Here is an 11,661-nt window from a genome sequence, read left to right as displayed (position 1 = left end):
ACTGATGAATATTCTGCTGAAACCCTCCACTGAGACCTTCCCTAAGATTCCAGTCTGCAAAAGACAGATAAAATCCTCAAGACAGAAACCCAGCGCATGTTCTCCCTTGGGGGAGCATGCCCCACCTTCCCCATTCCCTTTCTTCTCCCCCCTCCGTCCCCACCCCGGCGCACACATGTCCCAAATTCTAAGGGTCTACATGAGACTGGCAACCAGGGGAGCAATGAGCTGCAGCAGCTCATCCAGGCTAATCCCCTGAACCTGTCTGTCTCCAAGGCCCCTTTTCTCTGACCTTCCAGTGAGCTACAGCAGCCCAGCCTGGGTTTCCCTGTTGCATCTCCTATTCTAAGCTCTTGTTTCACTGAACCCAGCATTAATAAACATACCCTTAAGGGCACCTGGATTCGTGCTGGGAAATTCTTTCCTGCAGGAAGTCAAGAACCCACACACTACCAGTTGGCCCTTGGCAGACCCACTCAGGTCCAGGTCCCCCGCCCAGTAACACAAGGACCAGAATGGTGTAATTCAGAGGAGCTTCCACAAAGGTCTACAAAATATCTGATCTGCTAAAGTCACCACCTTGGTTAGACCACCAAGGTGGTCTCAGTCAATGTTCACAAAAAGGTGCTGACTGATTAATCGCCTTCTTTAAAGTATAAAAAACTGATCATCAGAAGGGATTTCAGTAGTTGTCAAATAGTTAAGTCTCATTCTGGCCAAATAATCTTCTGGAGTCCTCTTAAATATTTCAGCCAGGAAGGCCCACTTTCTTTCAACACATCTCCCTCCCAGATAACTGCAGGTAAAACTGTCTTCAGAGAGACAAAACCTGCCAGCCAGTAGAGATTATCCACTGGTCCTCAGTCCGCCTTGGAGCACCTCGCCTTCCCTAGAGCATCTGCAGATATTATGTGTGACCACTGGCACTCTGAAAGCTGATGTTTTATATACCCTACAGATGACCGGGCCACGTGGCTTATCACATGGGCCATGCACAGGTAGTCCTGAAGGTATCTCTCCATGATATGGTAGATCCCAGGACTGACCTTGTAACCTACAGTGTACTCTGACTATAGTTGAACTACCTCACTTTCAACTTAAATTTCATTTAGAACTACTAAAAGGGATAAACATCAAAATCCTAACATTGATTAGGTACTCTAGGATTAACTGTAGCTTAATTTCCCTTTTTAATTGTTGTATTTTCCAATTTATCTACCAAGAAGGGGAATCTTATTATCTATAATCTTTTTATTATATTTTATAACAAAAGATATATATATATTTTTTCTAACCTTATTTAAGCATCTCAACAGTGAAGCAACAAATATTACTAGGAAAAAAAATGAGTTGTAGTAGCACCATTCATTGATTCAACTGAACTATACCATTTCCTTAATGTCACAGAAATGAAACGTTTGGTTTTTTTATGGAAAAAAGTATGCTAACAAAAATAAATCTACATAAGACCCCAAAATATGTATCCATCTTCCTGAGAAACAAAGCAAGCAGGGAAATATGAAAAGTTGCTCATTATGATCAGGGAGAAATAACACTAATTCTTCACTAGAGAGAAGTGTTTTACTAGTACCAAACATGAAAGTAACCCCAGTTATCATGCTGGAATTTAAAGAGAAACAATTAAATCATATGGTGAACATTATCAATAGGTTCAAGCATTTGTTTTAAGTGTGTGCCTATACACACAAACACACATCACCACACCCCTTCAACAAAAGCACAAGACTGAGCACAGTGCAAAGACATTTTTAAAGCAAAACAAATGATTTAATCCCAACACTTCGCTCTAATGCAATTTATCAAAATAGGTCCCTGAGTTATTTTTTTCTAATCCCCCAAATTCAAAGCTAAATGAAAATCCCAGCAACCCAAACCACTTGTTGGCAAGTAGATGTATTATAGCTAACCACAGACACACTAGGTTGCAGGCAAGTGGGTTTTGAAAATGCTGAGATAATATGTCTTCAAATCAGAAGTACTACTTTAATATCATGACCATCTACATCATTATCAGAGACCACAGTGTAACTGGGGAACTTATTGGAAAACTGAAAATGACAGAGTCAGAAATTTCCATCTGACAGGGTAAAAGACTGTGAGTGAGTGGATCAGTGAAAAGGGGAATAAGGAAAGGTAGCCGGGGGAAACAGAAATTTTACTTGCTGGTAGAACTGTTGGATAGAGATTACACTTTCCATAGGAAATGTCTCACTCCAGTTATCAGTGAATGATAAAAAATACATAAATCCACAGACAACTTCACAAGGTTCCTGTGCTACAGGCATAGACTTTTCAGACTGGTGATATCTGAAAGTCAAACCTTTCTATGTCGGCAATAACAAAACAAAAAGCCACCCAAGAAAAATACCAACTCAGATCTTGTCTATTCTTAGAAAACGCAGACTCAGATATTAACATAGATCACTCACACTGAGCTTCCTTTCTTCTCAAGAAATATCTCATAATCTCAAAATGAGCTCAACCAGAGGTCATTCGGTCTGAGTTCCAATAAATTGATGCCTGGGTTCTGCGTTTGTATTCCCACCAGGTCATCACTAGGCTCTCTTCCAAATGCCACGTGACCTGCATCTGCACGGACCAATGTTGGATGGAATGGATATTCGAAAGGATTTCTTTAAACTGGACCAATCTGTATGTTCTATCTATTCATCATCATTCCACGTACTATTGTCACACACAAAAAAAACTTTATACAGATATGCTAGCTGCTATTGTAGACATGTAGCCATTTCTCCAAATTAACTAAAATTAAAATTTTTAAATTCAGTTCTTTAATTTCTTTAGCTACAGTTCCAGTGCTAAATAGTCAGATGGTGCTGGTGCCCACCATTTGGGACAGTGTGGAATATAGAACATCCCCACCACTATGTAAGTTCTATTGGACAGCATTGCTCTAAACAATAATCACAGTGTGATAGACAGAATAGTGCTAATTTAGATAAATAGACCACTCAGTAACATTTAAAACCATTTTAACTGTGGTGTGTGTGTGTGAGTATAGCATGCATGCTTATGTTTTACTCAACAGATATAATTCACTTTGCCAGTATGGACAACCAAGGGTCTTGAATATATATGATTGGTCTGTGTTAGCCACTGAGTTATCTTCAAAGTGCCTGCATATTATTCTTGCATGCTTCTTCTTCATCAGCCCTAATGGGGTGGTAATTCAGCTAACCTCAGCAGGGTGAAAAGATAAGCAAGCACTGTGTACACACTGTCACAGAAACCAAGTGAACAAATCTCTTTGTGGAAAGGAAAGTGAACTGGTATTCAATATAGTTAAAGAAATTCAATTCTGGGAAGGAGAACTGCTACTGAATAACACCCCCCCCCCCAGGTATCTAATAATTTACACCAAACATTAAAGAACTGGATTCCAACTAGCAAATGTGCACATTGGTGAATTTTGACTGGCCTTGAAAATTAAACTGATCACAACTGGAGAGTATTCTCCTAAATGTACTACTTGCAGTGCCTTCTTAAAGAACAGTCATATTTTACATAGATGCTCCACTTCAGGAACAATGTAGGAACATATGATTCACACAGAAGCTAAGTAAGTAACTACTCTTAATACCATAGAATGATTACAAGAAAGAACTCTTGCTTTAAAACAATTTAGTTTATTTTAAATGGATTTATAAAACTTCATGATTAAACATAAAATGACCATCAAAATTACATTTAAAAAACAGATGAAACTCTCATACAGCTTTTTTGTCTGTAGTACAGAGCACAGAGCACTGGTAACATGGACATTCAGTTACCACTTACAGGCACAAGGACGCAGCAGGGTGTGACTGAGAGAACTCTTACTTTGAGTTCAGTCCTGGCTCTACCACTTACTAGATGAGTAATCTCAACAAATTAATTTACTTATATTTGCTCATCTGTAATGAGAGTAATAATAACCACTGTAAGTACCTGTGCACTGCAGGAAACTGTACATATTTCTAAAATGTACTCGCAAAGTATTCTGATAGAGAGAACATTCTGCGTAGAAAACAACAGACCACTGGTAAACACATGGGGTCCTCGAAAGAGGTAAATACCATTAGACAAGCAACAGCAGACAGGCTTTTTTTTAAAAGCAATTTTCCACTAAGAAAATCCAGATAATAAGAACTTCCTTTATTTTGATTCCATGTATCCCTAAAGAAACTCCAACCTTTGGTTGTTCCACTGTTTGATTGGCACTTTTCCTGGCACTTAAACAAGCCCTCAAATGGTTTGGCAGCGCCCAGATGGTTTGGTTTCTGTTTGCCTTAGCCTAGAAAGAAAAGCCACCCATCTCCTTAAACCTCTGCAGGATAAACCCAGTCCTGCCCATTAAAACCCAAAAGATCACATCCAACCCAACTTAAGTACAAGTTTACACCAAGAGAAAAACCATTTTGGTTTATTGGCTTCATATTACAAGAGAGTTTCCTTAAGTGCTAGCTACTGCAAGTTCTGTTTATCTTTGAGTCAGATATTTCAAGCTTTCTACTTCTCTTCTGCAAAGAGATAACTTCAGCTAGCACTTTCTTTCCTATTATGATTAGTAATCAATTTCATTTTCAAAAACATCGTGAGTGATACTCAAAATTCCCCCAAAAAACTTTAGTATAAATAGAGGTCATGGGATAAGAAAGCACAGTAAAGATATTATCTCAGAATCTTGCTCCTGTCGAGCAAATTGCAACATTCACATTTCCACTCCGGTAACCATCTGTCAGAACTCCACACACGCTTCCAGTAATCCTGGACTACATAAATCCAAAAGCATAAACAGAAAACAAATGGGTAAATCCTGAGATTTCTGGAATTCTACTCCCATATGCTCAATAACTGGTGATGTTTACTGACCAGAAACATATTTTCTGAACGATATCTTGAGATCATGGGTACATTTCTAGAATCAATTGAGTTTACTCTAACCTAGGGGAATGCATCCCAGAAGATCAGCAAATTTATCTTCCTAATCATAACAAGTGGGCTTACATTAAAATCGATTCCCCTCCTACAACTACAGTCTACACAGAAGAAGGAAATAACCCAACAATCAACTGAAAGAAGCTAGCCTGTCTCAAAGTACAACCAGAAAAGCCCTATTCAGACAATAGAAAGTTGTGTGTAGATTTTGAGAACCAATTCTTCCAGTAACCACTGTGACTCTCTATGTAGTTCATCAAAGGAGGTATTTTTTTTAAAGAAATCTGTATTCACCTTGGTGGTATTTAAGTTAAATGTGAACTGTTGGTGGTTCTCTATTCCCAAAGAAAGTGGGAAACTCAGCTGGTGCTACAGGAAGAAAGAAGCAAAAACTGAACCTTAGTTATAAACTCCAATAAAAAGGAAACTGAGATGTCTTCAACAATACAAAAGTAAACAGATTGCATGAAGTAGCAACTTGGTTGCTTGGATTTTGCCTAGTTTTTAAAAAGTATTTCAGAGAAGGAAAACAACTTTACAGATCAGGATTCAAATGCTACTTACTTATAGGCTAAAAATCCTTCAGCAAGTTACTTAATATCTTTAAGCATCAGGCTCCTCATCTGTAAAATGAACCTAAATAGTGTGAGGACTAAATTAGACAAGTGAAGGGCCAAAGGAAACATCTGTCACTCAATAAGAGGAAGTTCAATAAGTGGAACCTATTACATTGGCATCATCAGAGCAATGAATTCTTGTAATTTTAGTTAATTCTTCTAATTAGGTGCCACTAAGTCACTGATTTTCACAGATCTAGTCACTTTTGTAGTATAAAATCTATAATGGAATATGCAATCACTACTTCCTCTTATGAAGGTATGGAAATGAAATGTTTCCTGGAAAGGAATTAAAATATAATCAATAGTTCACTACATTTCTATAGGTCTTTAACCTCCAATGTCCAACTGAGGGTGAACACACTTCATACACATGTTGCCAGCCTGAGGGAAGGGGAAAATCAGTTTGTCTACAACCATCTAGTAAGGTCCACCACTCTAAACTTTTTCAGTTAAATTTCCAGAATCAGAAAGCAAAGTATAATTCTATCTGAAAGTCATGTAATTATACATCAGGAAAACGGAAGAATCATTAAAATATCACCATCAGGAAAGACAGGAGGGCCCCTGACCAGGGTGGCACGGTTGGGCATCAACTGGCAAAGCAAAAGGTCACTGATTTGATTCCCAGTCAGGGCACATGCTTGGCTTGTGGATTTGCTCCCTAGTCGGTCAGGGCAGGTGGTGGATTCAATCACCAGTAGGGGTGCATGCCAGAGATCAAAGCACAAAGCAGAGGCAACCTATTGATGTTTCTCTTTCACAGCGATGTTTCTCTGTGGTGTCTCTCTCTCCCTTCTCTCTCTCTCTCTCAAACCAATAAAAGTACCCTCAGGTGAGGAGTTAAAAAAAAGAAAGATAGGAAAGTAGTCTACTGAGTCAAACTATAGCCAGTCAAAATCTAAACCACATTATTAACAAGGAGATTAAAAATACTGCATGCCTAAAACTAGATAAAGTTCCTAACTTCTGTTCTTTTAGTTGCTCTACTAAAAGCTTTCTGCCAAATCCACATGACATGTTGGTATCTTTAGTGTAAGAAAGGTGGATATTTCTTACCTATATTATAGAAATATAATTGCTTTATTGTAGCATGTAAGGAACAAAAAGTCGAAGTACGAAGAACCCTGTTCTTATCAATAATTCCAGACACCTGCTAGAATTTTAGTTCTGGCTGTCAGCAGCTCACTGAGTGACCTTTAACAAGTCACTTTCCAAATCAGAACCCAATGCCCTGACCTGTAAAGAAAGAGTCCAAATTCTCTTTAGGAAGACATTCAACTTAGATAGTTACATGAAACCTAACTGACTGAATATAAGTGATATATATTTGTCTCCTGGATACCAGTACATCATCTAAACTGTGATAGTCACATCCTATATGAAAGACTATCCATATAGGATGGCTGTGTGTTAACTTTCTCCTATACCAAATATTGCCTTCTCCACTGCTGCTGTTGAGTTTACTATTTCTACCATACGAAATGGTTACGGTCTGCTTTTATCCATCTGTACAATAGCTTTAACCACCAATAAGTCTTTTTTTAAAAGATTTTATTTATTTTTTTTAGAGAGGGAAGGGAGGGAGAAAGAGAGAGAAACATCAATGTGCAGTTGCTGGGGGTCATGGCCTGCAATCCAGGTATGTACCCTGACTGGGAATCGAACCTGCAACACTTTGGTTCACAGCCCACGCTCAAACCACTGAGCTACACCAGCCAGGGCTTAACCACCAATAAGCCTTAAAATAACCTTTCATTTAATCTGATGCCTTATAAAAAGGCAGACGTACCCTTGTTTTCTAGGCCTCACAGAGCCTTCAGCATCAGAGGAAAGTGAGACCATGTTATTGCCCAGTGAACACAAATGTAGGCTGTGCCACCCACCAGTTTACCTGGGGTCCGATGACCAGAGCACAAGCCAGAAGGTGAACACCTTTTATGTTTAGAAAGTTTCTTGATGATCACCAAATTATGTAAGATGAACTGGGATGTGTTTTAAATGGCCTGGATTTCCCCATGTACTGCTATTGAAACTGGCTTCAGTATGCCCTACAGTAGACTGGGTTATGTGATCCCCCTGCAGAGGAAGTGAAAGAGAATCAGGGGCAGTCTGCATCTGCGAACAGGAAGACATGCTGTCCAAATACCTTCCTGCTCCGGAGGGCCCATTTGCCTAACCTGTTTTTCAAAGGTCAAAAATTATTTTGATGATTTTTAAAAAACTGATATAATATCTGTCTAGCAGTATGCATCTTTATGGCACTGGATGTTTTTAGAACACTGTTAACATTTAATGTTCTATATGAGGCTGAAAGAGACTAGTTTTCCCTAACTTAGAAAACTATTCTAAAATAAGTACAAATTAAATATATCCATCCCCAAAGCAAAAGCTCTTGAGCTTTCCAGCAATCTGTGCATTCATTTGTTTCCAATCTAACATTTTCTTATTCTTCACACGTACCACCCATTATAACCAAGCATTTAAGAAATACACATTATGTTTGATCTCTTTAGTTAAAACCTTATTAGAACCTTGCCCCCTTTACCTAAAAACAAATCTAAAGAAGAGAGTAAACAAAAAGTCTGAATGAATCCCAACACCATCTAAGAAAGTAACTGCATCTTCTAGTAATAGCAACAAAATGGCACCATATCACGTTCTTTGAAAATGTGCATGCTTTACCAGGGTCACACATAATTAAAATCAATCCATAAGCAGGTAAGGTCATAGTCTCCAAAGGAGACTACTACGTTTTCATTAACACCAATAAACCTCTTACAGAAATTTGAGAGATGGGAAAAACTCATACAAGAAAAAGTAAATGACTTGCTGTCCTCTATTTCTATCCTAGTGAATTCACGCAAATGATCACAGCTCTTACTCTAGTGTCATTAGTTTAGTTAGCACAGGTCAGGGGGCCTACTGACCACAAGTTGTTGGACTGTGACAAATCTTCTGGAGTATCTGCTTGTATCTGGAGGATGCCAAGAAACACTGAAATCAGTCAGACAACCACCTTCTTGAGAGAGAACCAGCAGACCAACAGACACTAAGACAAGTTGCTTAAGGATGTCCTTCCAAGTGGGCTGAAGACACACACAGGAAAGAAACAGATGTGAAGTAATCAGCATTTGAGCAGATCAGGGAAGGGTGGGGTGGACACAGTCTATGTTTGGCCAGTGGAGACAGAAATTCCAGGCAGAGGATTAGGGGGTCACAGAAAAAATAGTCTGAAAGGAGGGAAAGTATGAGCATTTACAGGGCAACTTGAATAGTAAGGTCAAGAGACTATACCAGTGTTTTACAAAATGTTCTGATATCCATTTCTTCAGTTAACTCTCATCACAGGCTCCTTTATTTGGCATAGTAAATATTACCTCCAGTAAACAAACAAAGAAACTGAAGCTTAGAAATATTGAGTGTTTCAGCAATGTCTCCCTCAGTCGCAGTCATCAGTAAATACCTATCATGGTAAAATTATTAGGATCACACCCTTTTGACTCACCCAGTGTCCAAGTTTGGCCTATAAATTATTTAATAGCCCTGCCTTTAAGCTTCAGTGGTTATCCTAGTTTGGGAGCTTGAATGCCCCTGAAACCAAGATCCTGGAATTCAGAGATGTTAAAAGCATGGTGAAGGCGTTATCAATAGCTCCCTAACCATTTTCTAAACCTGTCTGTACCTTCCAATATACACACAGCCAAAATTATCTTACAAAGATATGTTGTGGAGCTGTAATGGGGTAACTGTAAAAAGAAAAGAAAGCAGCAATTTTCTGGGTACACTAAAGCCTAATTTGAAATAATGAGGTCTGACCATGGAAACAGACCTGCAGACATGTCAGGTTAGAATCCAGCAATCACTGACAAGGTAAGAAACCAACTGTGGACAAAGCCAAAAAGTGATTTGTAATTGCAGACATCGATAGTGAACAAAATAGCTGTTGGCCCACATGTTAGGCCAAACTCACGATGTACAGATGCAAGATGAGGATATTAATCAAGTTCCTTCTTTCTCTTTCTCTTTCTCTATTTGAGGTTTCCCATCTAGACATGACTTTCTGATGGTATTTACCAACCTGAACAGAATCCCATGACATGAAAAAAAAAAGCTAGTATTTTAAAGTATTTGGTGGAAAGGTGCTACTCAAAATTAGTGAATATAATACTTAAAAATCATGGACTCCTCTATGGAGTCAATAAAGAAAACAAATTTTGTTGATGATGAGGCAGTGAAGAGGAAAAAGATCTCCTTGTAAGTCATTCACAGTTTTACCATATTCAGTTAAACATCCTGGAGTAAAATTAATGGAAAGTGACTCAACCTTTATGACTCATTAGAAAAGTAAGAGCCAAAAAAGTCCAGGGAAGACTCCCCTGGTATTTGATCAGTGAGGAGCTGTATCAGGACTGGAAATGCTCATTATACACCAAGCCTTCAAAATCTGGTGGTAACTCAGCCTAGGTACTTCTTATACAGGTTTCCAAGAAGACAGGGTGGTACTTCATTCATGCAAATGTCAATAACACCATGTGAAGAGAGCCAGTAATAATGATAAGCTAAAAAGTAAGCAAACTTTAAAAAAAAACTGAATCTGTTTACTTATGCACTTCACTCATGAAACTCCACAGACCCTTCCTCAGAGCTAGTATATGGCATAATTTTATTTTACATAAGATTCTACTTATTAATCAATTTTGAAGCCCCTAGAAATTTATATAGAGTTCAGTTTTTTCCTTCTTAAACAAAATATGTCTATATTTTTAAAAGTCACTACCAAAAAAATATCCTGTTGCCCTGGCCGGTGTGACTCAGTGGACTGAAAGCTGGCCTGTGAAAAAAAGGGTCACAGGTTTGATTCCCAGTCAGGGCACCTGCCTGGGTTGTGGGCCAGGTCCTCAGTAGGGGGCACATGAGGGGCAACCATGCACTGATGTTTCTCCCTCTCTTCCTCCCTCCCTCCCCTCTCTAAAAATAATAAATAAAATCTTCTTTAACAAATCCTGTCATAAAAGTTTTATCAATAGTCCCAACAAGCACCACTAGATTAAATAATAGTTATAATAATGGATACAGTGATAAATGAAACATCAGAAAAAAAGATTAATAAGTTTTTTTTAATTTCATTGAAATGGTCTAAAAGAAACCATATTTTTTTCTATAAAGTGACAGTAAAAATTTTAATCTTTACTAGTCATAGGGTCTCTGCCACAATTACTCATCTGTCACAGCAGCATGAAAGCAGCCATAAGCAATATATACACAAATAAGCATGGACATATTCCAATGAAACTTGGCTTGTAGGCACTGAAATTTCATATTATTTTCACATATCACAAAACATTCTTCTCCCTCTCTTTTTTTCAATCATGAAAAAATGTGAAGACCATGCTCAGCTCACTGGCCTACTAGATACAAAAACAAGCTATGGGTGAGCTGGGTTGGACCAAGTGCCATAATTTGCAGATCCCTATTTTAGGGCAGCAAATTTCAATTACTGGAAGAAAAACAAGATGCCACTTATCCTTTAATACTGGTAGAGAAATGAGTTGCCACTGTAAAACCTTTAAAGAAATAACAGGGTGGCATCTCTGCTGTAGGGTGCCACAGTATTCTCAATACTCAGGATAATCCAAATGTTCATTGTGTAAATCCAAGTGTATAATCTGGGTATAAAACTACAGATTCCTTGGACCATCTCTAAAAGATTCAACTGATAGTAAGTAGGGCCAAGAATGTGTTTACAATAAAATTCCCCAGATCATTCTCATGTTGTACCAAGGTGCAAAAACCATGGCAGTTTCTTATAAGGCTAATATGCACACACTCTGGAAAAACTCCAGCCATTGTTAATACAACAAGAAGGTTTGTACACATTGATGTAACCTGGCAGCCAAGGTCAGTGGACTAGAATGGGCACGTGCAAACAATGACAACTTCACTGTGCTAGTCAGTGGGGGCAATAGACACCATTGAGGAGCATGTATACTGCCGGCCATCACATTCAAAATGAGCATAGAGCAATGAAACTGCATCAAACTTTGTGTTAACCTTGAACATTTCTCCATGGACTATTTGGATG

This window comes from Phyllostomus discolor, chromosome 2 (assembly GCF_004126475.2).
Source record: "Phyllostomus discolor isolate MPI-MPIP mPhyDis1 chromosome 2, mPhyDis1.pri.v3, whole genome shotgun sequence".
Taxonomy (NCBI): domain Eukaryota; kingdom Metazoa; phylum Chordata; class Mammalia; order Chiroptera; family Phyllostomidae; genus Phyllostomus; species Phyllostomus discolor.
This window is presented reverse-complemented; position numbering follows the sequence as displayed.